The 25714-nt window shown below is 46.8% G+C and overlaps 1 pseudogene; it reads left to right on the top strand.

The window, feature by feature from the left end:
- LOC138810000 (biliverdin reductase A-like) overlaps positions 1-17997 on the top strand; it is a 36843-nt pseudogene extending 18846 nt beyond the window's left edge.
- Positions 17998-25714: the final 7717 nt, after the last annotated feature.

The following is a 25714-nucleotide window of genomic DNA, read 5'->3' as shown; positions in this document are numbered from 1 at the left end:
ATCCAGGCATGTCCTTGCAAAGTTACATGATCAAAATGCTAAGCACCTACATATATTTGTCTTAGAATCCAGTGTCCATGCTTGAGGAAGCCCACACTCATGTGGGAGTCACTGAGGCCTGGGGCCTGCAGGCCTGGCTGAGCTCTGGGTAAATGCCTGGGAACAATCCTGGCCATGTGAATGACAGTCTTGCAAGTGGATCATCCAGTAAGCCTGGGTTTCCTTGACTCTGCTTGAACACAGACCAGTCCTGGCCTTTTCCTAAGTTGACTAAAACTATTGGTATTGTTTGAACCACTCCTTTTTAGGATTGTTCATGCAGCAATATATAACTGAGATGAGATGCTGGTCATAGAAAGTCACTAAGAAGAGTCCATGAAATAATGCCCAAAAATCAGCACAAAAGTAGCTTTCCAGTAATGATAGCTTTAAAAAATTACTGTTACTAATTAAAATTTTAATAGAAATGATCAATAGTATCCAGTAGGTTTTAGGCAACTTTATGTTTTATTTGCAAAACCCTACTGTGTGTGAGCTTCCTGGAGGTGCTTTCTGCTGAATTCTGCTGAGGGCTATGTCCTTCACTGGGTCAGAAAATTATTTGGTTTTTAAATTCTTTTTCCTCTTTTCTTTCTTTTTTCTTTCTTACTTTTGTTACCAGTCCTGAACTCTTGAACTTTGAGCCTAGGTGCTGTCCCTGAGCTCCTTTTGCTCAAGCCTATCAGTCTACCACTTGAGTTACAGCACCACTTCTGGCTTTTTCTGTGATTTGATTGAAGATAAAAGTCTCACAGACTTTCCTGCCTGGGCTGGCTTTGAACTGGGATCCTCGGATCTCAGCTCCTTAGTAGCTAGGGTTATGGGTATGAACCACAGGTGCCCAGCTTAAAATTCTTTCATGTGTGTGTGTGTGTGTGTGTGTGTGTGTGTGTGTGTGTGTGTGTGTGTGTGTGTGTGTGTGTGTGTGTGTTAAAGCAACATAGCTGGGTGCCAGTGACTTATGCCTATAATCCTGCCTACTCAGGAAGCCAAAATACAGAGTATTACAGTTCAAAGTCAGCCCAGGTAAAAATATCTATGAGACTTCATTTCTAAAAGTACAAGCCAAGAACAAGACTAGAGGCATACTGAGTGAGCATGAGGCCCTGAATTCAAACCATGACATCAGAAAAGAAGAACATGAATTGTATCACGATGAACATTTTAAAGTATGTCATTTCTTAATATTGACCATCTTTGTACAGTTCTGCAACAGACCTGTAGAACTTTTTTCATTCTGCCTGACTGAAACTTGCCATTGAACAACTCCCACCATTCACTCTGACCCGCCCCGGTCACCAACATTCGCCTTTTTGTTAGAATGTTCTAAGAGTTTGACAACTTTAATCATATTTACTGCCATTACACTGTTTGTCTCTTGTAACTAGCATTTCCTCCTCTCTAATCACTCATGTTGTGGCAAATGTTGAGATTTCCTTCTTGTTGAGTACTATCTCATTCTGTGCATACATCATAGTTTGTTTAGGCATTCACATAGTGATGAGCGTTTGTTTCTATCTCTTGGTGATTGTGAACAATGCCACAATGAACATCATTGTGCAAATATTGACCAGGCATTATATTTTCCCCCCATATTTTTCCCTCCCTGCCACTTTTCACCTGAAGCAGAATGCCTGGCATGTATTGGAAAAAGTAGTGTCAGTGGAAGTCATGGTTATCTTTGCTTGAACATGTCTTAGAGATTGCTCACATACTAAGGTTGCCAAACTGCTCCAGAACCTCCACATCCTCCTGGATGTTCAACTTCCTTAAGTACATCTCAGGTATGATCTGGGAAGGACGGGACCTGGGCCTCTACATGCTGGCCTTCATAATGCTTTGGAGCAGTTTTATTTTACCCTGTTGCAGGATAGCTAAGAAAGGAGGGGGACATGACACGTGTTGGGATCTGCTGCAGCTAGCAGTGTTGAATGGGTAGTCAGTGTTCTTCGCCCAAGACAGCTTCACTACAAATAGACCGGATACAGTTTTTATTTTTTTATTTTTTGTCAGTTGTATGTTGAATTCAAGGCCTGAGTGCTGTCACTGAGCTCAAGGATAGCTCTCTACTTTTGGTTTTCTGGTGGTTAATTGGAGATAAGAGTCTCACAGCTTTTCATGCCCCAGCTGGTTTTTGAACCACGATCCTCAGATGTGTGTGTTCTGTTTTATTCTAGATATTCACCTAAGTCCAGGCAACCTGTGAGCCTGTTTGTTTTACATACAGGGAAGCATCATTCCTAGATATGAAAATGCCACCATACATCAAAAACTGTTAACATCTTACTGGTACAACTGAAGATTTGAGTTATAAATAATGTTCTCCTCAGTGACCCTGAAGACACGATCATTTGATCAATCATTGTTCCTTCAGTTTTAAGAGAGTCATATCTCTCTTCCTCTAGTCTGTCTAACTCCTTCCTGTTCAAGTCATAGATGTGTGTGTGTGTGTGTGTGTGTGTGTGTGTGTGTGTGTGTGTGTGTGTGTGTGTGTGTGTGTGTGTGTGTGTGTGTGTGTGTGTGTGGCAGGCACTGAATCCTTTCTAGAACACAAATTAACCCCGTGTGGGCTCTCAGGCACCTCTGCAGTTTCATGGTGTCTGTGGAGACAGGTGACAGGTGGCTACCATCCTGCTTTCTTAAGAGTTTTATTTGTTTTCAGCTTTGACCTGAAGTCGCTTCAGCTGGCATGTGGAAGGAGGTGTGGGGTCAGCCTAGACACCTGACTAGGATAGTATTTGTTTCTGTGCTGGTCCTGGGGCTTGAACTCAGGCCCTGAATGTTGTCCTTGACCTTTTGTGTCTCAAGTCTACTGCTCTACCACAGCTCCATTTCCGTCTTTTTGGCGGTTAATTGGAGATGAGAGTCTCACAGACTTTCTTGCCCAGGCTGGCTTTGGAACACAGGCCTCAGATCTCAGCCTACAGAGTAGCTTGGATTACAGTAGTGAGACACTGAGACCTGGCTAAGAGAAATATTTGTAAGGGACATGAGTCCTGTCCTGTCCTGAGGCTGACACAGCCTCTCAAGATGTGCAGCTGTACCCAGTACTGCTAATTGGCTTATGTAACCCATTTTTGTCTTGATAGGAAAAGTCCTGCAGGAAGACCACAGAGAACTCTTGATGGAGAAATTTGCATTCCTGAAAAAAGAAGTGCTGGGGAAAGAACAGCACAAAGGGTCCCTTGTCTTCACAGGTCAGTTTTAGTCTGCAGTTCCTTTCCTTGTCCCTGGAAGTTACAGGAACATTGGCTGGGTGCACAGTATTTCATGTATTGTAATTGGATCATTTATTGTTTGGTAATCATTCTTTGAGCATGAACACTAGAAAAGCATGTTAGAGATTCCTGCTCTTGTGTTTGGATGGATGTTCTTGTGGTTATCAGGACCACCTGAGTGTCTTTTATTAGATAGAGAAAGAAGATCTTTAGGATCCTCAACCTCAATGAGTGATAAGATACTTTATCTCCTCATGAGTTTCAAAACAATGGAACCTCATTATCCTGATGCTTGAAAATGATGTAGGAGACTTATGACAAGGATAACAATTGAATTGTCAGAATTTTTATGTGTGCTTCCTTAGAATTTTTCTGTGTATCAAGGCTGGGGCTTGAACTCAGGGTCTGTGTGCTCTCTCTTAGCTTTTTCTCTCAGGGCTAGCACTCCACCATGTACCACAGTTCCACTTCTGGCTTTATGGTGGTTTCTGAAGATAGGAGTGTCACAGACTTTCCTGACCCAAAGGACTTCACACTGTGGTTCTCAGATCTCAGTCTCCCAAGTAACTAAGATTCTAGACATGAGTGACCAGCATTCAGCTGGTCACTGTATTTTTCAAGAACATGCTCATTGATTTAAGTGTTAATGTCAGAATTATGAGACTTCATTGACAAATTTAATGCACTATATATGAAGTCTTAAGGAAACACTTAGCACTCCATCAACTTGATGCTCTTGAACTAGCTGAAAGGTGTTGCTGTTTTCTCTATTTCCATTTTCATATGCGCCATTTCACATGGAGTTGATAAGAATCTGGGTTTCAGGAGCTTAGCAGACCATGGTTGTTCTCCTCTTGCAGAACACTTTAACATTTTTGGTGGTAGTGGCAAATAACTCAGAACTTTCTACCTGCTATACATAAACTATGCCTCAGCACCTTTTGCTTTAGTTTGTTGTTCAAAGGGTCCTGAACATTTACCTGGTGCCAGATTCAGTCAGTGACCTTCCTATTCCTGCTTGCAAGTATTGGGACCACAGGTCCTTATTTTTTGATATAGACCTTCATTGACTTTTTCCCAGACTGCTGGTCTTGAAGCATACTCCCTCAGTCTCCATGTCCCAAGTAGCTTGTATTTCAGGTTTGCTCCACTGCCTGGCAGCTGGGTGACTTTAAATCATTTATTGAAGAGGTGTATGTGGGGGGGGGGGCATGCACGTGTGCATATGTATGTGTGTGTCTACCTAAGTACATGTAAATTAACTACATTTAAAGCCTAGAAAATTTTCATCATTCTGTTTAGCTGAATTGTGTGCTATTGCCAGTAGCATGTCTCATTTTACTAACAAAATTGAAGTTTAAACCTAAAAGGGCTTGCTTTTGTGAGGCTACATTTAGCCTCTTGGTAAGGCAAGGTCTCCGTGTCAGAATTTTTATGTGTGCTTCCTTAGAATTTTTCTGTGTATCTACTCTGGGGCTTGAACTCAGGGTCTGTGTGTTCTCTCTTAGCTTTTCCTCACAGGGCTAGCACTCCACCATGTACCACAGTTCCACTTCTGGCTTTATGGTGGTTTCTGAAGATAGGAGTGTCACAGACTTTCCTGACCCAAAGGACTTCACACTGTGGTTCTCAGATCTCAGTCTCCCAAGTAACTAAGATTCTAGACATGAGCTACCAGCACTTAGCTACAACTTCTTTTTGTATTTCTCAAGAACATGCTCATTGATTTAAGTGTTAATGTCAGAATCATAAGACTTGATTAACAAATTTAATGCAACATATATGAAGTGTTAAGTTTAGTTCTGTTTAAGATTTGGGCTAAGAACAAAAGTGGGCTGTCAGTTTCATGATCAAGCAGAAATTCTAATTCACACATGCTTCAGAGTGTGCTTTTGTGAAGATATAAGGAAACATTTAGCACTCCATCAACTTGATGCTCTTGAACTAGCTGAAAGGTGTTGCTGTTTCTCTGTTTCCATTTTCATGTGTGCCATTGATAAGAATCTGGGTTTTAGGAGCTAGCAGACCATCATTGTTCTCCTCTTGCAGAAGACTTTAACAATTTTGGTGGCAGAGGAAAATAACTCAGGACTTTCTACCTGCTACACATGAGCTATGCCTCAACACATTTTAATTTAGTTTTTCAAAGGGTCCTGAACATTTACCTGGTGCCAGATTCAGTCAGTGACCTTCCTAGTCCTGCCTGTGAGTACTGGGACCACAGGCCCTTATTTTTATATATAGAACCTCACTGACTTTTTCCCAGACTTCTGTTCTTGAAGCACACTCCTCCAGTCTCCATGTCCCAAGTAGCTTGTATTACGGGTTTGCTCCACTGTGCCTGGCTGCCGGGTGACTTTAAATCATTTATTGAAGAGGTGTGTGTATATGCATGTGCACGTGTGAAATGTATGTGTTTGTATGTGTGTGTCTACCTAAGTACATGTAAACTTCCTATATTTAAAGCCTAGATCTTTTCATCATACTGTTTAGCTGAAATGTGTGCTATTGCCAGTAGCATGTCTCATTTTACTAGCAAAATTGAAGTTCAAACCTACAAGAGGCTTTCTTATTTAAGGCTACATTTGGCTGCCTGGTAAGGCAAGGTCCCTGTGTCCATGCGCTCTCCCTTGTACCTGGGTCCTGCTCTTTGTCAGGCATTCTCTTCTTCCTAGTCCTCACAGAGTTTGTGATTCCCCACAGCTGGCCCACTGGAAGAAAAGCAGTATGGCTTTCTAGCTTTGGTAGCATCTTTCATCTGACCTGGCTGGTATCCTTGTTGGGTGAGCTTTCTCTGGTGTCTGCCACTTTGGAAGAGCAAGAAGAGGAGCAGTATATGCAAATGACTGTGAATCTGGAGACCAAAGACAGATGGTAAGTGTTGAGAAACCTGCATAGAAGGAGACTTTGCGCTTTGTCCATTGTTCACAAGGGTGACAACAGAGAAAACCCAAAGGGCACAGCCAGTTGTCCCAGTGCAGCAAAGCTGTCACCCTCCAAAGACTAGAAATTAGTCCCCCTTGTGTTGCCTCCATGATCCAGTAAGTGAATTGTTGCTTACAGAATTGAAGCATGTTTCCCAAGTGAACTGCTAGAATCTATACTTTGTATTTTATTTATCTGTGTATTCATTTTAGAGATGGGCTTCTCACTGCTTTTCCCAGGAGGATCATGATCTATTTGGCTTAAGTGATCCTCATGCCTCAGCCTCCCCAGTAACTGGGACTCTAGGCCTGCACCCTTGCTCCCAGTCCCCTTTATGTAGCTTTACTGATGAAGAAATGGAGGTGTGAGAAACATCTTGCCATTCTTCACTGCCTCATATCTGAAGACATGATAAACATTCTGAGATAGATCAGACTGTTTATATTACCTAAAGTTTATTTATATCCAATGTCTTTTAGCTGTCATAGCCAATGACTACACTCCTTGGCTTCTGATGGTGCCTTGGAGGAATGCTTTCACATGTTTCCAGTTATTTTCTCTCTCCCTCCAGCTTATCCCATTCTGCTAGAATGAGACACCTCAGGTCAAACATGACATATACCTGGAGCTTATCATCACACATTAATAGCTACTGATAACTGTTGTCTTAGGACAAAATTCCTTAACTTACCTTTGGACAGTATAGTTGAGTGAATGAGGACACAGGGTGATTATGAATGTTGCCCATAAAAAAAAAAAGCTGGGCATCGGTGGCTCACGCCTATAATCCTAGCTACCCAGGAGGCTGAGATCTGAGGATTGCGGTTCAAAGCCAACCCCGGGCAGGACCCTCCGTGAGACTCAGAAAAACTGAAGTGGCGTGTGACTCAAGTGGTAGAGTGCTCGCCTTGAGCTGAATTGCTAAGGGATAGTGCGCACTCTGAGTTCAAGCCCCATGACTCCCCCCCACACACACACACACAATACAAATTGCCTAAAAAAGAAGAGTTTGTCCCTCCAATCCCTGCTGTACAAATGCAGTAGGAGCAATGTCTTGTGAGTAGCATGGCCGGGCCTTTTCCAATTCTTTTAAATTTTATTTTATTGTAAAGCTGCTGTACAGAGGGCTTACAGTTACATGAGTAAGGAATGAGTACATTTCTTGTCAAGCATTGTTACCCGCTCCCTTGTTGTTCTCCTACTGTCCCTTCCCTCCCACACTTCCCTCACTGCTCTCCCGCAGCACAGTTGTAAAGTTCATTTCCAATACACTGTCTTTTGGGTATCATTGTTGCAATGGGTCATCCTGTGTCCTTGGTTCAGAGTTTTGTTATTCCCTTTCCCCTCCCCAAATTAGACAAATGTATATACAAGATGCAGGGTACCAAAATCAAGTATAGTGAAACAGGGTTTATACCATAGAGGGAAGAACATACAAAGGAAACCAAAATATTCACATAGTACATTAAAACTACAACAAAGAAAGACCTCTTGGGTCCAGATCTTGGGGTTCATATCACCTAGCATCATCTTCTATGGTCATATTTATAGAGCTGTTGAACTACTCATCTGATAAAATTATCCTAGATGTGTAATAATTATTGCAAATGAGGGATACCATGGGAGCTATATTTCTTTTGGTCTGGCTTCCTTCAGTTAATATAAGTTTTCTAAGTCTTGCCATTTCCTAACTAATGGGGCAGTGTCATTCTTTCTGATGGAAGTATAGAATTCCATTTTATATATGAGTGTGTGTGTATATATATACATATGTGTGTGTGTGTGTGTGTGTGTGTGTGTATATATATATATATATCACATTTTCTTGATCAATTCATCTACTGAGGGACATCTGGGTTGGTTCCATATCTCAGCTATGGTGAATAATGCTGCGATAAACATATTTGTGCTGGTAGCCTTAGTATGGTTTTGTTTGTGATCATTTGGGTAAATGCTCAGAAGTGGAATCCTTATATATTACCCTGCTCCGGAACGGTCTGGCCTTTTACAAGTGTTTTCTGACTCAGTCTGTATACTGACTCCCTGAAGGGGCAACTGAGACACAGAAGTCAAGAAACTTCACAAGGATGCTGTTAGACTTTCCTTGTCTACAACAAGTGACTGAGAGAAATTGTTTCAAGGAGGAAAGGAGTGTTTTGGCTTGCTTCCGGCCTCTTCAGTCCAGGCTTGGTTGTGAGAGGCTTGTGGTAAGTCAGACATCATCTCATCAGCAGTGAGCAATGGCAGAGGCTGCTTCTCTCATGCAGCCAAAGCAGGCTGCACAGTACAGGAAGGGGCAGGACAGACACTTAACCAGTGATCTATTGCACTAGGTCCCAACTGCTAAGTTCCCAGCACCTCCCCAGCTGAGTCCACAAGCAAAGGACCAAGGCAACATTTCCTGTTCAACTAGTAACTGATACAGGGATTTTCAGTCCTCACTCCAGTTGCCTTTCTGCAGTCCTCACACTGTGTGCATTCTCCCCAGCCATGCGGGAAGCACACAGAAACAAGTATAGACCACACATGGTACTGTCTGCATCTTCTCACAGTCCTCACATACCATAGTCCTTACTAATTTATTGGCTGTGTTTAAATTTTGTAACAGTATGCATTGTTTGTTCAAGACAAATTCATGCAGATATCCAGTTTAGAAGTCTTGACAAAACACCTGTATCCAGGTACTCGGGATGTTGTGGATGGAGGATCGCAGGCCTGTGCCCTTCCTGGTTCTTCAGGACTTGCTCGAAAATCACCTCTCAGCTATGCCTATAGACAGGTGCTGACAGGGTGACACAGGTGTGGCTATGGCTAGACAGCTTCCTACAAAGAGAAGAACGAATTGTCAGTGCCCTGGTCGGTGAGTACTTGCATTTGTAAATATTCATGAATGATGTCAAAGATGAACCCCCTCGGTGAGCCCAGGCCTGGCTCTGGTGGACTGGGTGGCTTCAGTTGCCATACAAGCAGGTCTTTGTCTGTCCCATGAAAGATGGACCCCATCCGAGGAAAGGTAAGTGAGACTGCTCGCCTGTTCCCCAGCCTCCCTTAGATCCTGGGAGACAATCAGACGCAGTAGGGAGTCAAGTCAAGCAGGAACTTGTTTATTAACACAGAGCAAGCAGTTTTTATAGCAAAAAGGAGTGGGTGCATGGGAGGGGAGGAAAAGGAACCAATCACTGTAAAGGTCACACCCTATCAGGCACCTAAGCGTCCAGGGGCTGGTTATGCACTGAACCACTGAACATAAAGCAAATCGGGCTCTGCTCACTCAACTCCCTCTCAGCACCATCTTTGCTGCCCACGTGCCTTACAGCAAAATCGGGCTCTGTCCACTCAACCCCCTCTCAGCGCCATCTTTGCTGCCCATGTGCTCCACAGATTCTCCCTTTTTTGTTTTAATGGCAGACCCACCTCCCAGTTAGTTATCCTTTTCCCTCCATTATAAAGGTCATTTTAACACGATTACATTGGTAAGAATAGCATTGGCCACGCAAGGGGGTTCGAGGCAAGTCTGGGGGGAGAGATTCACCAGACAAGGATAGAGAGGGCCCTTGTGCATGATCCAAGAGCCCGTCCCAGTTACCTCATATCCCCACCTAGCACAGTAATAAACATCAGCCCCGCTACGGTTAGAAATGTCTGAAGCAGTTCGATTAATTCCTGGGCATATATAAAAGTCAGTATGTTGTAAGGTCGTAGTTGTCTTCAGAACATGGGAGCAGCCTGGGCGTTGGGAGTTCCACACATGCGGCATGGCATGGTGCATCCTCGTGGGCCTCCACACTCAGGCCAGAAAAACAAGGAAAATTTAAAACAAACGGCAGACATAGCAAAGCAATCCTGGGCAGTAAGCCAGTTCCTTGTACATGCCTTTAATGGAGCACAGGGTCAAGATGACCTTTGAACTTTACTGTCAGCTCCCAACATCTCTGCCGTTTTGTTTAAAGAAGCAAACCCACTTGTCTTAGGTTGGGTGGATCACCTTGTCTGCCTTACCCATCACTGGGGACTTCTTCATAGCGAAGCTGAAGGCCCTGTCTTAGGTTGGTCAGACTGACACCCCCCTCTTACCCATCTCTGGCTGTGATTCCTCTCAGGGGAAATTCATTCACTTGGAGCTGGATCTTATGTAACTGGCTCGCTAAGCTCATAAGAGTTTTGCAGTGCATGTATAATGCAAGGAAGGCATAGAAAAACCATCAGCAAAAGCATTAGCAGGCCAACCAATGTCATTAGCAGTCCTTTAACATTAGCCAGGGATGGGATAGCAGTCTTTGCCACTTCAGAGTCCAGAGGTGGGGCTTGTTCTAATCTGGCTATTTGCCTGTGGGGTTGAAAAAGATCTAAAGACAAGTTATTTGATGATTTCTGCATGGCCAGTGCTGATCACTGCCCAGGTGACCTGTTGAGGTTGGTGCAGATTCTGTAGGGCCATTGCCAGGACTGGGAGGGTCAGGACATCTGCACATGTTAGAGAACACAAGAGCTTCTCAAGGGCTGGTTGCCCTTGGGGATGGTTAGTAATCATCTTTCTGGCTTTTCCTCTTTTAAACACAAGCCTTGGCCACCATAGCCATTTTTCTTTCCTTGTTGGTTTATCCTTGGGCATCCTCCTGTATAGAGGAGATGGGTAAAAACTTAAGGTTCCAGGCAGGGATCCAAATGGGGGCTGTCTCCCCTATGGGAAAAATGCATCCAAATCCCCTGCCCAGGGTAACTAGGGGGTCAGGTCCTCTCCATTGTTGTGTCAGGGGGTCCTTCCACCTGACTTTCACTTGGGGCTTAGTTGTCCCCAGTGCTTCTGAAATCTGGATTCAGTTGCCCCTTTTGAAAAATTTAAAATGTTAATGGTAAACAAAGCTATCTGTAACTGTATATGGGGGCAAACTCCCCTTTTTGTTTTAATAATTGCTCCTTAAGACACTGGTGATTTCTTTCTATAATTGCTTGGCCTTGGGGATTATAGGGAATTCCTGTAGTATGATTAATATGCCATTTGTCAAAAAACTCTGACATTGCTTTACTAACAAAACAGCGTCCATTATCGGTTTTAACTTGTGCTGGTAGACCCAAGGTGGCAAAGCATTGAAGAACATGTGCTTGTGAATGTTTAGTTCTTTCTCCTGTATGTGCTGTGGCCCAGCATGCTCCAGAGTAGGTATCTATAGAGACAAAGATATATTTAAACTTACCAAAGGCTAGGAAAAGAATAACATCCATTTACCAGAGGACGTTAGGTTTAAGGCCTTTGGGATTTACCCCTTGTTAGTTTTTAAAGAGGTAGCCAAGTAAGAACAGCACCATGCACGTAGTATTCAGGTAAGGAGTAGGTTTATTCAGTAGACTTGCCAGGCCAGGTTGGCACTCCACGTGGCTTGGAAAGGCCTGGGAAAGACCTGAGAAAGAGAGAGCTGGAGCTGGGAAAGAGGTGGGAAAGAGATATAGCTGGGAAAGAGCAGGGAAAGAGAGAGAGCTGGGGAAAAGAGCTAAGAGAGCTGGGAATGAGCTGAGAAGGAAAGAGCTGAGAAAGAGTGTCTGGGCCTGGGCTAGGCCTTATCCAGGGTATGGGCGGAGAAAGGTGTGGCCACATCAAATTCAGATGTGACCTCAGCGGACGCAGATGTGACCTCTTCCAGGTGTGCCAGTTGCCTAGGTAACACAGGTACTGGGTGGAGACTTTGCTGCGAGGAGGGTGGAGTCTTCTCGCCATCCAGGAGCGGACCTTACACCCCTGGTGGTTGTAATGGCGTACTTTTAAGAAGGGCTGGCATGTTTTACAGGTATGTACTATCCTTTTGAGGTCCTTTACAGGAATCTGAGGAAATCTATGCTGAAGACCTCTCCAATTAATGTGGGTTAAATCATGCAAACAGGTAGCCTCTTGTAACTTTAATGCTTGTGGGCCAGTAGCTAACTGGTCAGCCTAATTATTGCCTAGGGATAAAAACCCAGGAAGTTTTGAATACCTTCTCAAATATTGAATATGAATAGGAGCTCCCTTCTCTTCTAATAGGCCCTTAAGGGTAACCATAAGAGGGGAAATAGGGTTTTCATCCAGTTTAATATGTGCCTGGGGAATATGAAGGAGCAAGTTAATCATATATAGGCTATCAGATTACAAAGTAAAGGGTTTTTGAATGTACTGAAGGGCCATAATTACGGCCAGCATTTCTTTATATTGTGCTGACCCTTGACAAGGTTGAAATCTTTGTTGGCTTGGGGTCTTTTGTTGCTCCTCAAAGGCTGCATAAGCCGAGCCTGCCTTACCTCCATCAGTAAAATCATGGAGGGTGCCAGGAATAGGCATAGGAGAAAATAGAGAAGGCATTTGGAGGGGAAGTCACCATAACATGACAGTCCATTTGGATGGCCCATAATGGCAGTCAATTTGGCCTAGAAACCCCTCCAAGGAGAGAGCAAGATGAGCATTGGCTTGAGTTAGCCACTTAACATCTGCCATTCGAAAAGGAAAAACAATGGAGTGAGGGTTGAGGCCATAATACCTTTGAGCTTGGGTCCTTCCCTTGACAATAGGATTGAAAGACCCCAGACTCCTGGGATACTTTCGTCAACGGGAGGGCGCCCCAGAAACCCAGACTCCAAACCAGTAGATGCAACAAGCAAGAGGAGTTTATTTGGCGTTTGCGCAAGCGGACTCTCTGCCTCGGGAAGGGAGAGAGCTCCGAGCAGCAGTTACAGGCATTTTTAAAGGCAAAAACCACAAGATTAACATATAACACCAGGTATCCCAGGATTGGCCCATTTAAAAGTCACTGTGTCCTCCAGCAATCATTTTGCTACGCGGGGAAACTTTGTAACACTCTTCCTCAAACGATTGGCCCCGGGCGAGTCTAGGGGGGTGGTCACCCTGGATGGCAAGGGTTAGGGGAGTTCACATAGTTACAGGCTTGTGATTGGTTGACATTTGGCCTAGTTTGCTGGACTTGCCAGATGGGTCCCATTTGGAGAATTTTCATACAGGAACTTAGAAGAACATACTCATTTGTTCTTTATCTATGACTACAGACCTTGTCCCAGGGCCGGCATCTGGACTCTGAAACTTTTTACTCAATTTCTTATTTGGGGGGGGGGGGGCGGAGGAGGGGGTTGGTGCTAGCGCAAGCAAGTTTACAGAAGCAAAATCAGCAGTTAGCAGTTGTAAAATGTAACTCTAATTTTTTTATCTTTCAGCATCTGCAAGTTGGTCCGCCTGAGAGTACACCTGAGGTGTGCCCCCCAGGGGAGTGTGAACCCACTCAAATGGCTCCCCCTTTAACTGCAGAAATTGAGAGAATAAGAGAGCAAAAATAATTCTGGCAAAAACAACTCCATTTTACTCAGGCGACACAGAGGGACGTTCCATGAGTAACTTTTTGCCTTTGTTCTAACCCCTGCTGGCCAAGATGTTTCTGAGAAGTGCCATTGTATTGAGAGGTATTATGTTGAAATTGACCAGAACCTGAACAAACTAGGAAAAGAGGTTGTTTATACTGAAACCATCAGACCCTAACTACCCCGCCCCCCCCACCACACACACAAATGACCCATCTGGTTCTATAACCCCCTGCTGATGCTAACCACCCTGGAATGTTACCCCTAGCCCTGAGCCAATCAGATTTGTATTCACATGTAATTCTGTTTGAACACCTGGATAATGTATCTTTTTGTCACTTTGTGGTTTTTGCTAATGTATCCTTTTGTCACTTTGTGGTTTTTGCCTTTATAAACCTTGCTGGTCTCCTCCCTCCCTCTGCTTGTCAGAATGTATGGGATGAGGCCCAGCCTTGGCTTATTCTGAATAAACCTTGTGTTTTGCAGTTCAAGTGTCTAAGTCTCCAGTGGTCTCCTGTGTTCTTTGAGAAATGGACATTTCAAAATCAATGTGACACCTGCAAACAACCAAAGGGAAATGGGCTCAAAAATAGAATACCTCTTCAGGGAAACTTCATCTAGGGCTTTTTGGAACTGCAAAAATATTGCCAGATGGCTGTCTGTAATTGTAATAACTTCTTGGGGCATCCTGACTTTTAGTAGGGCAAATAAGTGCACAAGACTATCTTTAGGGACAGGAACCCATGGCAACAGCCAATTGATTTCCCCTAAAAGACTCTGAAGTTGGGTTAAGGTTAGAGAGGCTGGAATATCCAGCAAAGACTTAAGGGGGCTGGCCTGAGTCAAGGTAAGGTGGGTTCTGAGCACCTTAAAAGGAGGTACCTTTTGAATTTTATTGAGGGCTATGGTAACCCCCCCCCTTTTTAATATGGCGAGAACCTGAGCCAGAAGGCCCTCCAGGTAGCCTGGGTCTTGGTGCCCCAGAATTATGTCATTCATGTAGGCATAGGCAAGGGAGGTATCTGAACCCAGCACAGGCCCTAAAAGTGTGGTCGAGTATTGTTGGCAAAAGGCTGGGCTATTGGCCATTCCCTGTGGCAACACCATCCATTCAAACCTCCGTTCAGGCTGGGAAAAATTAAGAGAAGGATGGAGAAAGCAAACTTCTGGCAGTCATCTGAATGCAGGGGGACAGAAAAAAAACAATCTTTAATATCAATCACAACCAAAGTATATACTGAAGGTACATCAGGAGTCCAGGGCATGCCTCTTAGGGGCATTCCAACTAGCTTCATCCTTTCATTTACCTTATATAGATCTTGGAGCATAGGGCAAGCCCTGGAGGATTTCTGAATAACAAATACGGGTGTGTTCCAAGGACTCATAGAAGGGCCCAAGTGCCCAAGGTTTATTTGTTCCTCCACCAAAAGGTGGAGGGCTCCAAGTTTAGGTTTGGTCAATGGCCACTGCTCCACCCAAATAGGGCTTCCTGGTTTCCACCTAATAGGAGGTACTCGGGGGCAGTGGCCTTTAGGATTTGGGGTGCACCCAAGCAGGTCCCCAATGTTCTTCTCTGTAATTATGAAAGTTAAAAAATAATCCTTTTCCTTAACTCCCTCTAGATCCTGTTTAAGCCTTTGTGCTTCTTCCCCATCCAGGATATCATCATAGGATGGTTGATGGTCTGTAGTGACCATGGCATCCATTTGTTTTAGCATGTCTTGCCCTAGTAAATTGGCAGTGAGGTTTTTTGCCACTAAAGGGCATATCTTTCCCTGTTCTCCATCTGGGCTAGTCCATTTCATAAGGGCAACCATGTCTTTGGACTGGGAGTTGCCCCTTACCAATATCGGGGCCCGGGTACAAGCTTCCAGTCCAAGGGCACTTCCTCCTCCCTGAGTATGGTTCGAACTGCCCCCCCCCATGTCAATTAAGCAGTGAAACCTCTTTCCGCCTATGAGAATACTCATTTTAGGGCGGAGTCCTTCCACCAGGGAGACAGTCCAATGGGCCTGGGTAGCCCTGCCATGAGGCTGCCTGGGCCTTACAGCAGAGGGGGTTCCTCCTGAGTTAATGGGGCTGGAGGATGCCCCTCCCATAGTTTAAAGGCTTCCCATCTAAATCAAACTTGGATTGGCAATCCTTTTTCCAATGGTATCCCTTCCTGCCCCTGAGGAAGGGTGTAGGGGGAGGGTTACCCCCCCCGTTGGCAGTGCCCCTCTTGCCCGCATTTAAAACAAGTCCCTCTCCCCGATGGTCTTGGGGTTCCTTCGCCCTGGGCTGCCAGTGCCTGGGTAATAGCCTCAGTCATTGCAGATGTCTGAGCCTGTAAAGCTAAAGCTAGTGATTGGGACTGGTGCTGTTGAGTTCCAACATCTTGTGAGGCCACCACCCATCTGCTCAGGGAACTCTCTCTCAATCCCGTGCAAGCCATGTGGTGGTCTGCATTCATCCCTTCCCAGACCAGCAGTTTTACAAACTGATCTCGGAGGTTCCCTACTGGCAGCTTGTAGTAAATGCTCTGTTGGACTTGGTCTACAAACTCAGGTAGAGGCTCACCAGGTTTTTGTCTCACACCTGCTATGGGGGACTCAGTAGGCCCATCATCCAGTTTGTACCATGAAGCAAGTCCTGCCTGCCTCACCTGGTCATGGTACGGGCCAGGTATTGCGCCCTGTTGGACGCCAGTGGAGTACCCTTCCCCTGTCCCTGTTAACATGGCATAAGTAATAGGTATCGCGGGTTGAGACTGCCGGTTATTCCCTGCCTGCACTCTGCATTCCTCCTTAAAGCACACCATTTAATAAACAGAACTGGTGAGGACGGCTTTGGCCACATCCAGCCAGTCCTTAGGGACACACAGGTGATAAGCAATATCCTGTAATAGGGTCTGGGCCCAAGGAGAGTTTGGGCCATCCTCCACCCCAGCCTTGTGGAACTCTTAGCTTCCCATGGATACCATTCCAAGGGCCTGTTAGCCCCTGGTGCCAGATTGACTGGATACACATGAGAAAGCCAATCCTGTGACCTAGGACCTCGGATCCTGGGTGGCCCTTCCCTTCCAGGGTAGGCCTCCGAGTAGGTTAGTTCCCCAGCGCTGGGCCCCTCCATGGAAGGTTGGTAGGGGTCCGGGTCTTGCAGGTCCCTCTCGCAGGTCGCGTAGGGCGCCGTACCTCCCCATAACAGGGGGAATAGGGAGGGGGCCTACGACCGTCAGGGGCACCTGAGTCAGAGGGGTAACCTTCACCCTCATTCCTTTTCCTTCTCACTTCCCAAGTCCTCCTTTACTCCCTCTAGGCCTAATGTTGCCTCCTCCTCCTCCTTCTGTGAGATAGCATTACCCATACTAAGGGTTTCACTTACTCCGAGAGACCGCTTAACCTCAGCCGGTATCTTTTCCTTTACTGCCCCACATTGGGCGCCAGATGTTGGGTCTTCGTCCATCCCACGAAAGATGGACGGGTTGGGAGGAAAGGTAAGTGCACCGCTCGCCCATTCCCCAGCCTCCCTCAGCCCAAGAGACAATCAGACACAGCAGGGAGTCAAGCAGGAACTCAAACTTGATTATTAACACACACCAAGCACTTTTAAAAGCAAAATAGAGCAGGGGACATAGGAAGGGATGAAAAGGACCAATCACTGTAAAGGTCACACCCTATCATGCACCTAAGCTTCCATAGGCTGGTTACACACTGAACACAAATCAGGTTCTGCCCACTCAACTCCCTCTCAGCGCCATCTTTGCTGCCCACGTGCCCCAAACCAGACCCTTTCTATAGGACAGAATTTACCCAGGCAAATGTTCTCACAATTGCACAGGCAGACACCAGAGCTCTTCACTGCTATCTAGAGAGAAACAACCCAGAGAAAGGGGTCACAATTTGGAGAAGTGACATTTTTCCTACTTTGTAGGTTTTCAGGAGCTCTGATGAGAGCTTCAGTGGGAAACAAGGGAAACAGAGGGGCCTGTCTGGTTTGGACCCATTTGTTGGTATTTTCTGGCATGTTTAGGTTGAGTCATGTGAATGTGATGAGAAGAGCACTAAGAATGCCGATGGCCTGTGGCGTGAGGGACATCTGGCTGTCACTGAGCCGCCACATTGAGCCACAGCTGCAAGGAAGCTGAGTGCACAGTGAGGCCATGTCTGCAGAAGGTGGGCAAGCCTCCCACCTGCTCCCCACCATGCGCTGTCTAAAGTGAGGCTTCTCCTGTCTTTTTACAATCTGCTAACCTGGCTTGAGGAGAAAGGGCCTGTCTTCAAAGAAACAGACATTGAAGGTTCCATTTCAAATCTGGATCCCTGGAGAATGTACCAAATAGAGGTGTCAGCAAGAACAGTTTCCAGAAAGAGTCAAATCTGTTTGTACAGAAGCTCTGGGGCCAGGTCTTTAGAAGGAACTGGCTTCAGAAAGGAAGCTCATCCTGCACTGCCTGGTGCTGGCAGAGATGGTGCAGAGGTGCTGCTGCTGGGAGCAGTAGGAGAAGAAGCGGTGGGTACCACCAGCACCACATCACAGTTGGATGTTCTCAGCTGTTTGCTTCCATTCTTACCATTAAACATGTTGGAGAAAGAGGATGAGTATGCTACCAACCATGGGAGTGAGACTGGGGAATGGGGCCCTGGAAGTGGGTACAAATTCAGCTCCACCACCAGTGGTAACTTCACTCAGTGGTAACTTCCTCAGAGCAGGCAGGAGGAGTCAGGCACTGTGCCATCCGTATAGATGGCAGGATTAGCGCAGAACAATTCCACATAGAGCGTTTGAAATAATTAAAAGTCACTAGGTCATCCCTTGTCCCTTTTGGCAGAGCAGAACTCCAACATGCATTCCACAGGTAAATCAAGAAAGAGAAATGGTGTGGAGGGAGGGAGAGTCCCCTCATCTACTACCTTCTGGCAGGCTCAGACGCCATGTGTGTTGACATTGAGTGGGGTGTAAATATACGATTGTGTTTGTGTGTGTGTGTCCCCAGGTTATTTTCATTGTATACCCCTGAGCCTTTTCCCAATGTGCTGCTCTTTCATGTTTGTGTCTCATTTCACCCAGTTTGGGTGGGTTTTAGCCCCAACCCTTCCTGATCCCTGCAAAGCAGGATACCTGCAGGGAGGCAAAGTGGAGAAGCTAGTAGACCACTTAGTGACTGCCCTGCTCTTCAGAGATTCCTTGTTTATACCAGTATTTCTGGGGACATACCGCACTTTCACGGCTGCCCATCACGTGTTGAACCTGCTGTTCAACAGGTAAGTGCCACCTCTGATCCTAGGGATGGGTCCATTGGCTAGGCCTTGGCATGTGCTACACCAGTGAGGATCTCCTTGGATTCTGACTACTGGCATGCTAGGACCAACATCCTCACTGCCTGAGGCTGGAGCAGTGGGATGGGCCCTGAACAGGCCTGGCCACATCATGACCTTACACACTAGGGAGCGCAGGGATGTGGGCGGAGCTGGGAGAAGCCTCCTCTCACATGAAGACCCAGTTCTCTACTTTGAGGCCTCACATGACTAAGACCTCAAGCAAAGCATTTTCCAAATTCAAAATGGTGGTTATGTTCCATCTGTGCATCTTGAGCTACCTGAACCTCACTAGGAAGCCCAAGGGAAACACTGAGAGATCCCATGCCCATTAAGGTGTGTGTGTGTGGGAGGAAGCTAGTGGGCTCTTCATCTTGTGGGGGGATGCATTTCCAGACACTTGGAACCACTCAGTGAAAGAACAGGGAAATCCTTGTCATCCTGAGCTCCATTCTCTGCTCAGAGAGACCATTGGGACTGTAGACGTCACATGAAGACAGTGTGTGTGTGACATTCTCATTTCGATGATTATGAGGAAGAGAAGACAGGTACGCAGGAGCACCTGCAGCAGTGAGTGTGCCTGGGGGAGGAAGGAGGGCATGTGTTGAGGGTGGGTGCATTGGAGAGCTGCCTTTGGGGAGGCCTGGACCAAGGGAAATGGCAGTCACTTGGCTTGAGATTCCTGAGGGAGGGCTTGAGTCCAGGTAGAAATGTGTGCATGCAGGGAGCCTGTTTGGCTTGTTCTGTGCCTGAGCAGGGTGGGAGAAGCTTCTGTCACCATGAACACCCAGTCCTATATGCCTGCCCTGGGAAACCTCAGGGCTACACAGAACAGGGAGGCCCACTCTGCTCCATCATGGACAATCCCCTGAGATTCCAGGGGCCTCAATGATTGCTCAAGGGCCGGGTTGTGCTGTTTGGGTTGAGTCAGGACAAGATCACTCACACCTGGCTCAAGACATAGATGCCACTAGAGGCTGCCCAAGTGAGGAGATTCTGGGTTCTGGAGCTGATAAGCAACAGGACAAAGCACTCCAAAGATGACTCAGGAGCATGCCCAGGGACACCAGGCGGTGGGTGTGGGTGGGGTGGTTTCATCTGTGATGTAGGTCTAGTCGCATCCCTCGTGTAGACAATGTGTGTAGTCCAGCCAGGTGACCAGGCCCGTTATGGGCTATGGGCATGAGCAGGCCCAGGAGCCCAATTCATACACCTGTGTTTGAGGGGGTCTGAAAGGAGGATAGGCCCAGCCTCTGACTCTGCTGCTTCTCCCTCTGCACCTAGAGCCTTCTCCTTCATACTGGGCTCCTGGATGAGGGAGTACCCGGAAGACTTCACTGAAGCACCGGACACGTCCTGCCTGCAACACCTGGTAACATATCTACACCTCAATATGCCTGGCTCTGTGGAGGAGCAGCAGGCCCAACAGCTGGAGCACATGCATCCCAAGCATCCAGAGCTGGAGGGTGAGTAGCATGGGCTGGAAAAGGAGAGAACAGGTCGGGGATTCTGAGCTTTCTCCACCTGAAGGAAGCTCCAAGCCTACCATGGGGCCATCAGCAGGACAGCCAGGGAACCTGGATGCCTTGGCATGAAACCTGTCCTGGCAGGGCTTCCTGGGGTGGAGTCCAGGGACTAGGGGTTCTCAGCAGGCAGGGGTCTCGTGGCCTTAGGAATGATTGAGAGGAGAGCAGTGCTGTATGGGATCTTTTCTTGCAGCTGTTCCATCAGCTCTAATGCTTGATGAGAAAATTAGTGTACAAAAAGTCACCTAAGGCTGGGAAGGTGGCTCAGTGGTACAGCGCTTGCCTTGCATGCCTGAGGCCCTGGGTTTGATTCCTCAGCACCACATAAGCAAAAAGAAAAAAGCCGGAAGTGGCGCTATGGCTCAAGTGGTAGAGCGCTAGCCTTGAGCTGAAGAGCTGAGGGGAACCGCCCAGGCCCAGAGTTCAGGCCCCACGACTGCACCCCCCCCCCAAAAAAAGTCACCTGAACCATTGGATCTAACACCCCGTGTAGAAGCAGTACTACAATGTCAGTCAGATTTGGAACTAGCTGTAGCCTCAGAGGCCCCCTCAGCTCCAGGAGCTGCAGCGGAGCTCCAGCGAGAACACCATGCAGACAGATGTTCTGACTCACCTGCACCATTTTTGACCAAAGAGATCAAGCAACCTGCAGGTCAGCAAATGGTCCACAGCCTTCCACTGTCACCAGCACCAAGTCTGGATCTTGACCTGCAATACGCAAGTCCTCTAGCAGGTGAAGAAACAGTGGCTAATCCCTCAGTGCCAGGGGCACTTAGCCCAGTGGTAGCAATGGAATTAGAGCCAGAAATCGATGCACCAGTCTATGCAAGAGAAGAGGGTATGCTACTGCCCACTCCAGAAGCCCAGCTGCCTGAAGGCCAGGGTGACCCAATTCTGCAACCTGCCCAAGAAGGAGAAGCATCTGCAGTTCAACCAGAGGCCCCCAAACCCACTGTAGTGAGCAGCTCAGGGCCAGAGCTAGAAGCTGCAGGAGATGAAAGCCTGGAGACTGCTCTCAGTCCATCTGGGGAGCAAGTGGAGTCTCTCGGTCCCTCTGGGGAGCAAGTGGAGTCTCTGGGTCCATCTGGGGAGCAAGTGGAGTCTCTCGGTCAATCTGGGGAGCAAGTGGAGTCTCTCGGTCTATCTGAAGAGCAAGTGGAGTCTCTCGGTCCATCTGGGGAGCAAGTGGAGTCTCTCAGTCCCTCTGGGGAGCAAGTGGAGTCTCTCTGTCCATCTGAGGAGCACGTGGAGTCTCTTGGTACATCTGCGGAGCAAGTGGAGTCTTGCCCGCTTGCTGGAGAGGCTGACTCTCTTGAAGTACCTGCCGGGGAGGCAGAGCAGCCTGCACAGGAGCCTCTGCGGCCCAACTGTGATGTAGCACCCATCCCATCTCCGAAGCTGGATGCTGACACAGGCTTATTTATGTGATCCAATTAATGACTTTAACAAACACCATAAGCTGCCTGTGGCTGAAGACACCAATGGTGCTCTGCCTTGTGATGTCGAGCAAGAGTCTGCTTGCACACCATATAGCAAGGCAGACAGGCCTGCAGAAATAGACTCAGCTCCCTGGGAGTGTGTGGAGATGGAGGATGTGCAGATTTCCTCCAGGGAGCCATCCTGGATTTCCCTGATGGAGTTAGACCATGATGTGGAGACAGACGGTGATATGGTTGCCGGAAGTGAAGGCGGAGCTGTTCTCCCTCATGGCTGTTGTGAGTAGCTTGCAGGGCTGGGCATGCGGGCTTTCCATTGCACCTATATTGCCGAAGCTGCCTCAGGACAGTCACGCTGACCATTTATTTCTTCTCTTCAGAAACTGTTCAAAGAGCTAGTCCCTTTATCACTGTTTGACTTATGTATATGCCAAACCTGACCAGGAGGAGTGTCTGGAGCGCCTGGTACCCACTCTGCTTCCCATACTGGAGCACTGTGAGCAGGTCTCCAGTTGTGTGATCACCACGTGCCTCGGGGACCACAGCATGGAGGCAGCAGAGAGAGCCCAAGTGGTGCAGCACTGGATAGAGGTGGCTCTGGTATGAGCAGGAGGGGCCCGGGGACCCTTCTTCCCTTTCCCACTCCCACCAGGTGGCTGCCTGCTCACTCACAGCCACTGCCTAGCCCTACAGCCCCCCTCGTACTCTGCCCTCACTTGGGCTGTGTGCATTCCTGCCCTGCTTCCGCTGCCATTCTACTCCCCCAAGCTGTCCCAGTAAGAAAGGCTCAGCCCAAGTGCCAAAGCAGGACCCCAGGAGCTCCCTCCACAGCTCACCTCACCCATTCTTCAGCTCTAGAAGTCCCACCTCCGTAAGAATATCTCCACATTCTTTGCAATTGTGTGTGCTCTGCAGAGCAGCCAGCTCTAAGGCCTGAAGAAGACGTGGAGATTGGTTGGCAGGTGGGTGCACCTTTCTCCTGGGCAACCCTGCTTCCTCAGCTTAGCGTCCATCTTCTGGGAGCCCAATGGCAGTGCCCCATGGCAGAGACCACAGCTCTATGGCCTTGCCTGGGATTTGCCTGCTAGGTTGGGATTCCTTTTCTGCCACACATTGCACAAGGCCCCTGGAGACTTTTTTCTTCAGAGACATCACAGCCACACCAGTCTGTACAGTGCTCTTCCAAGCAAAACCACTCTGGAAATTGGGTGGAGCTGGAGGTTTCCCCTCAAGACTTTGCTCCTAACCATGTGACCTAAGGGTCACAGTGGCTCTCCTTGCACCCCTCTGTTCCCATTAGGATGAAGTCCGGCCTCAAAATGGGAAATCCATTCACACTCCTCCTCTCCCTCCCTCTTCCATCTGTCGCTTTGTCACCTGTTCCACAAGCCTTGAAATCTGAGTGTTGAAAAGTCTCCTTTGTAACAGCCATCATCTGTGTGGGAAGCTGCTGGCTTACTTCCATGCAGGTAGGGAAGCCTCCCTCAACCTGCTGGGAGAGACTGGAGTCACCATGCACAACTGCAGGACCCTGGGGGAAAAACAACCTGATGCCACACCAGACCCAGGGCAGTGCTCCAGGGAGGGAGACACTGCTGAGCAAGAAGTGCTAAACTCAGTCAAACAAAAATCACCATTCTTCCAACCCAAGTACATTACTAAATCCATAAGCACACAGATGAAGCAAAACACAGGGAAACATGCAAAGGAGCAGACATAGATCACAGAAAGCACATCAGTCAAATGCCAGAGCCACTCACAGATTCCTAAGGGAATATAAACCCTCTTCCCTCATCATTTCATTGTTCAAATAATTCTTGAATAGTTGCCCTCCTGGGCTTTTATGCCTGTTACAGGAAGATATATTATCCTTTCTCCATTACACAGTTGAAGAAAGCCATGGCAAGAGCACTTCCCCTTTGTGTTTACTTCACAATACCAGAGTTCTAGTGGACAAAATGTCCATCCGGCCAAGCAGACACACATGACCAGGAAGGAAAGTGGGGACTATGCTCCTAGAATCCTCCACAGAGCAGTAGCAAAGGAGCCCAGCAAGAGATCAATAGAGGATAATGCACACTCACCATCTGGGAAGGGAATGTTGCTTCAATCCGCAACTGTAAATTACCTGCCAGGTGCTTGTGACTCATCTGCAATTACAGTGTCTCAACAGCCTAAGATCTTCAACCTCACACAACTGAGATACACACTGCCATTCCAGATATCCTTGCAGACTGTTGAAACCAAACACAGAACTTAAGATGGTCAAAACTTAAAGCTTCATATCCATGGCCATACAGTGACAGATTACATGGTCAGAAATCATGTGGAGTTCAGCTTTTGCATGAACGTAACATTTCACAAAATGGTAAATTCTATCAGATGCAAGAATAGAATAGTCAACCCAACTTCCTAATGGAATCACTGCCCAAATGAATGACCTAACAGCATCAGTGGTGGATGTGATGAGAGGGGAAACACCTGAAGATACAATGTTTACTTGAAAAGAGAAATGTTTCCTTTCTCCTGTGAGGAGATTTCAGATAGCTTTCCTCTCCTTTCAAATTTTGTCTTCAAAGATCATTTAAAAAGAAGTGTCCTCTTTTCAAGTGGATATTTTCGTTCAGCTATTTATCGTGAATTTCCAGTTTTATTGGATGATAAGCAGAAAATCTTCTGGTAGAGATTTCTTTATAAACAGAAAATGTATTTGAGAAGAGAGAAGTTGTGTATTGCTATTTCATCTACTAAAGATGACCTGTGATCCACTGCCTATAGTAGATGAATTTTCTGCTCTTATTTTAACGTAAAGTATTTATACTAATAATTCTTACATACTTTTATATGAGGTTAGTTGTGTGTGTGTGTGTGTGTGTGTGTGTGTGTTTTGATCTTGGGACTTGAACCCAGAGCATAGGTACTGCACCTAAATTTATGCTCAAGGCTACCACTTCTGGATTTTTGGTGGTTCATTTTAGATAAGAGTCTCTTGGACTTTCTTCCCTCTATCACCTTTGAACTGTGCTCCTCAGATCTCAGCCTCCTGAGGAGCTAGGATTATAGGCATGAACCACCAGTGCCCTGCATGATGTCAGTTTTATCATTGTTGGTGACACACCACACCAGTAATTTACTCCCTACTCTTCTCTCAGGCAAATCTGTCATAGCACATCCTGGTTTGTCCTAGTTCAGGTTAGACCAGGATCCTTTGAATCTGCAGTCAACCACAGAGCTAAACTCACAGGTGCATGTCACCACACCTAGCTCACTGTTTGAGATGGGGTCATGCTAACAGTTTTATTCAGCCTGGCCCTGAACTGTGCTCCTCCCAATGGCTGCCTCCACACTAGCTGGGACTGCATGCATGAGTCATGTGTCCAACCTCATGTAATGTTTTTTGGGCACAGGGTAGGTGGAAGGAGGATGTGAGGAGATGGATGAGATTGGTTAGGGAGGGATAATGCATAGCTCCAATCCATGCCTTAGGACCAAGGCCATGAGACTGAAGGGCTGGGTCTCATGTTCACAATGAGAAGCAGAAAAAGCTCTTCCCTTTGTCATTGTGGCAACCCCAGCTTTTCTGAAGACACACCTTCAGATGGACTGGAAGAAATACTGGGGTTTCAAAACAGAAACCTTTGTGCATCAGTTGTGAGATGTGTGGGCCACACACTCCTCGTTGTACATAATACAGGAATTCCTGCTTGCAGCTACCTGTCCCATTTCTTCTTTATCATTCTAGGTAAGGGCTGAGCTTCACACTCATTCTGAGATTCAGATGATTCTTTTGATTGTAAAGGTGAAATACAGAGGGATTAGAGTTAGGCCCTGAGTCCGTTTCTTTTCAAAAGTGTCACCCCTTCCCTCCGGTTCTCCCAGTGTTTGTCCTCATGACTCCCCTTACCCCCCAAGTGATAGAGTTCATTTCCTTACTTTTG

The sequence above is a fragment of the Dipodomys merriami genome, unplaced genomic scaffold, assembly GCF_024711535.1.
Source record: "Dipodomys merriami isolate MVZ:Mamm:240054 unplaced genomic scaffold, mDipMer1.0.p SCAF_5, whole genome shotgun sequence".
NCBI classification, from domain to species: domain Eukaryota; kingdom Metazoa; phylum Chordata; class Mammalia; order Rodentia; family Heteromyidae; genus Dipodomys; species Dipodomys merriami.
Note: the sequence above shows the minus strand (reverse complement) of the source record. Positions and strands in the feature narration are given on the sequence as shown.